Source organism: Arachis ipaensis, chromosome B06, assembly GCF_000816755.2.
Source record: "Arachis ipaensis cultivar K30076 chromosome B06, Araip1.1, whole genome shotgun sequence".
Lineage (NCBI taxonomy): Eukaryota > Viridiplantae > Streptophyta > Magnoliopsida > Fabales > Fabaceae > Arachis > Arachis ipaensis.
The window spans coordinates 115,354,614-115,359,848 of NC_029790.2; positions in this window are offsets into that span (position 1 = coordinate 115,354,614).

The following is a 5,235-nucleotide window of genomic DNA, read 5'->3' on the forward strand; positions in this document are numbered from 1 at the left end:
TTAAAATATTTTAAAACCTTAATGGGTAGCATAAGCATGTAACAACCGAATTGCTTCCATCCTTGCCACCAGAGCAAATGACTCATCAAAGTCAATGCCCTCTTCTTGATCGTAACCTTAGGCCACTAATCTAGCCTTGTTACGAACCACACTATCATTCTCATCCAATTTATTTCTAAAAATTCACTTGGTACCGGTTACCTTCTTGCCATTTGGATAAGGTACAAGAGTCCAAGCCTCATTCTTCTCAAATTGGCTTAACTCCTCTTTCATAACCTTCACCGAAGAGGGATCTTCAAGTGCTTGTTTCACATTTTGAGGCTCTAATTGGGATAAGAAAAGCAACATTGTTGATTTCGACTTTCTTCTTGCTTGAGGATCTAGTAGTGACTCCATGGGATGGATATCCAATAATGAACTCGTGTGGATAGTTCTTCAAAAACTTCCACTCTCGAGGCCTTTGAGATGAGGTTTTAGCTTGGCTTTGACTTGGTTCTGCATCATCTACCGTTCTGGATTCTCTAGCTTCAACAGGAGACAATACCGAAATGTCTCCTTCATTTTGAGGCGCTGGTTCAGAACTGGCATTTTTCATAGAAGGAGCAGATTGGACAATTTCTTGATTCATTTATGGACTCCCTTCTACTTTATTTCCTGTATCATCATTTATGACAGCAGTTGGTATGAATTCAGTATCGCAAAAAGGTACATGTATGGATTCCTCAGTAGTTCTATATTCTTTGAGGTAAACTCTATAAGCTTTACTAGTGGTTGAGTATCCAACAAATAAACCTTCATAAAATTTTGGATCAAATTTTTCAAGATTGTCTTTATTATTTAACACAGGATATTTGCAACCAAATATATGAAAGTACATGAGGTTTGGAGGGGTTCCTTTCCATAGCTCATAAGGGGTTTTCTTTAACCCTTTTCTAATGATGGTTCTATTTAAGATATAGCAAGCTATGTTTATAGCTTTAGCCCATAAGAATTTTAGAACTTCATTCTCACAAAGCATTGCCCTAGTCATTTTTTGAAGACTTCTATTTCTTCTTTCAATAATCCCATTTTGTTAAGGTGTTCTAGAACATGAAAAATTGTGAGAAATCCCAAAATCATCACAGAAATTTTTAAAATCTTGATTTTCAAATTCCTTTCCATGATCACTTCTTATATGGGCAATTTTCAAATCCTTTTCATTTTGAATCTTTTTACAAAGAGAAGAAAAGGAATAGAACGCATCATTTTTGTGAGTTAAGAATAGAACCCATCCGAATCTTGAGTAGTCATCAACCACTACCAAGTCATAATATTTTCCTCCTAAACTTTGAGTTCTAGTAGGACCAAAAAGATCAATGTGTAACAATTCTAATGGCCTTTTGGTAGAGATTCCATTCTTGGGCTTAAAAAGAATATTTGTTTATTTGCCCAATTGACAAGCATCACAAGTGATGTCCTTGTCAAACTTTATGCTGGGAATGCCTCTAACCAAAGTTTTCTTTATAAGCTTAGAAATTTGGTACATGGTAGCATGTGCTAGCGTGTCCTAATTTCTTATGCCAAAGCCATTTTTCAGATTTCATAGAAGTAAAACATGTCACATTCTGATCTTTTAATTCCTCTAGAGTGAGTCCATACGCATTATTACATCTTTTTGCCTCAAATAATAGTTCACCGGATTTTTCACAAATAACTAATCAATCCAATTTTCTAAATATGACCAAATATCCAAGATCGCATAACTAGTTAATGCTTAGTAAGTTGTGTTTCAATCTGTCAACAAGAAAAACATCATTTTATGAAGGATGAGAAATTTTTACCCAATTTACCTATGGCCACTATCTTTTCTTTACTGTTGTCACCAAAAGTTACAAAGCCTCCATCATACTCGTCTAGCTTGATGAAGAATGTAGACTTTTTGGTCATATGTCTAGAGCATCCGCTGTCCAAGTACCACATGTTGTCCTTTCTTTTGGATGCTAGGCAAACCTACAAAAATTCTCAAGTGACCTTAGGTATCCAAATATTTTTGTATCCTTTAATGTTAAACCATCTCTTTTGGCCAAGATCATTGTAGTTGCCAACTATTTTGTACACTCTATTTCCAATCAGTTTCTCACTAATGAAACATTGAATAGGAAAATGCCCATCCTGATTGCATAACTGACAAAACCTTTTAGGTTGCTATTTTTTCAGATTAGTTGGGTTTTGAAATTTTATATCATCCGAAGTGAAAGCCATATTTGCAAAAAGATATCTTTCAAAAACAGTTTCATATTTTTTATGAAAATCTAAACCAGCCTTTTCATAGAGAGGTTTTTGACTAGCCAAAAGTTTGTTTAGATTTTCAGAACTTTGAGCAAATTTGGCCAGATCTTCTTTTAAGCTTTTGATCTCTTTGTGTAACTGATCATTTTCTTCAAAACAATTAAAGTATGCAATCATAGAATGTTGTTTCTCACAGCCCTTAAGTTCAACTTTAAGTCGCTTGTTTTCTTCAACAAGATCAACAGCGGTTTCGGCTTCCCGTAATTTATCTTTGAGAAAAGCATTTTCTGCCCTTAGGATGTCATTTTGAGATTCAAGTTTATGATTTTCATTTAAGAAGCATCTTAGTTTCTCAGTGAGATGATCGATCATAAGATGAAGGTCTTCAGTAGAAGGTTCAATGAAAATTACCTCATCAGTTTGGTCGGCCATGAGACAGGTTTAAGACTTAATCTCTGATTCGTCATCCTCGTCTGAATCATTCTCCAGATCTTCCCAAGAGGCCATGAGTCCCTTCTTCTTTTCTTTCTTGGTCTTTTCTTCTTTCTTTAGCTTTATACAGTCAAACTTGTAATGGCCAGCTTCTTTACAGTTGTGGTAGATTGTTTTGCTTATGTCCTTCTTTAGTCTTCTTGAACTGCCTCCCCTGCTTCTTTCTTTAAACTTCATCATTTTTCTGAATTTCTTAGCAAAAAGAATAAACTCATCATCAGATAAATTATCACTGGATTCATCATCTTGAGACTCAGTGAATGATTTGAGAGCAATTTCTTTTTTTTGTGTGTGTCATTTTTCAAGTAAGTAGTTTCAAAAACAAGTAATTTTCCTCTCAATTCATCATAAGTCATTTGACTAATACAACTACTCTCAGCTATGACAATAGCTTTTGTTTCTCAATCTTTTGTGAAACTTCTCAGAACTTTCCTTACTAGCACAGGTTCAGGGTGGTCATTCCCATAGCATCTAAGCTGTTGATAATGACGGTGAATCTTTCAAACTTTTCGTCGATAGATTCTCCTTTCTTCATAGAGAACATTTTCGTACTCTTTGCACAGCATGTCTATTTGGGTCTATTTTACTTGAACAGTGCCTTCGTGTGTGACTTGGAGTTTGTCCCAAATTTTCTTTACTATTTTTCATCTAGATACCTTACGGTATTTCTCAAAACTGATAGCACAGTTGAGCACGTTGATAGCTTTAGCATTGAGCTCTATCTTCTTCTTGTCTTTATCATTCCATTTGAGGTCTGTTCATGATGATCTTCCATACGTTGTAATCCACTGATTGAGCAAAGATCTTCATCCTTTCCTTCCAATAGCTGTAGTTTTTTCTATTGAAATATGGAGGTTGATTGTTGGATTGCCCTTCTATTAGAGTGTATGCCACCATGTTGGAACCATTGCTGTTTGTCATCAGGATCTTTCTTCCAAGCTGCAAAGCTTGATCTCTTTGAGACCAAGCTCTGATACCAATTGATAGTTATTAGTGGCTAAGAGAACGGGGTTGAATCTTGGCCTTCTTTTCTGATGAGTTTAACTTTCGCTTTTAATTAAGAGAACTTAGGAGATATTTTGTTTTTGTCTCCAGTCAAGATAGGAGATACTTTTCTTTTTGTCTCCTGAATTGCAAACACAGTAAAAGAGCAGAGAAGAGAGAGTGACACTCAGAAGTATCTTGGTTCAATTACTCAGTGCAATGTAGCCTACATCCAGTCTCCATCACAATTATGATAGAATTTCACTATCTTTTTCACAAGGTACATACACCAATTTTTCTCTAGGATCTACCCAATCTGAATTTGACTAGACCTCAATCTAACTTTCATCAGCCAAGTGCTAACCCAACTTGCAAGGAAATCCCCACAGGATCATAAAATAAAACAGAAAGATGTACAAGGAAAAAATGAGACATCTTAAGACTTTTTCTCCAAGTTTAACTCATTGCCTTTTACCTCTCATTGGATTTTTCTTACAAACCTCACAATGTTTGCCTTTTTCAATGAGACTAAAACAGACAAACTTGAGAGAAAAAAAATACTAAATGAGAACCATGAAGGAGAAGAACTCATCAAGCTTAGGAAGCTATGAGAACCGAACTCTGCGCTTTAGTTCTTACTCTCTTGCCTTCAACCCTTGACCGTTTACCCTTATTATAGAAGAGTGAAGCTTCTAAGGTTGAAGCTAGTTCAAGGTCCATCCTGTTTTCTCCTTCCTCAAAGCTTGCAGTGGCTTCGTCAGTGATAAGAGAGAAGTCCGAATCTGTTGCATGCAATTTACACATTCTCTCTCATCCTTTTTCTTCAAACTTCTTCAATCTTATCCGTAGAGCTTTGCTTTGGCTCCAAGTTTTGATTTGGACCATGGATCTTTTATTATCCAGATTTGACTTTGATTTCTCCATGGTTTCTTGATTTGTGCTTGTGACTTTGTGGATTTCTTCTTGATTCCTTGGTGTAGCACAAATGAGGGAAGATGCTTTTTGATGAGCTCCGACCGAAGTGTGACTAGCTTCTTGGTTGTAGCATTTTCTTCTTACTTGGATTTGAAAATAAACATTTTGTTCTTCAACACACCATAGCCTCTACACTTTTCATTTTCTTCTTTCTTTTTTTTGAATGACGTGACCGTGAGAGAGAGGAGAGAAAAAAAAGATTTTGGCTTTCGGTAGAAGCTAAGTGCAATTAAAATGAATTGAACTTGGAGTTCAAGTTTCTTAGAGTGTGGGAGTTGGTGACTTGGGTTGAAGTGTAATAGATTCTGAATGTGGTCACCAAGTGAACTTATGTTGGGCCAATACATTCTTGTTTCATTTTCTTAGTCCATGTGGACTTGTTTATTTGTTCCATATGTCCTGTATTAATTATTTTTTTGCACATCAAACCAAACTTATTAAACAAACAATTTATAAATGCATAATAATGTTTGTTCATCATTTAGATTAGTTTTTCAAACTCAACACTTGAGAAAT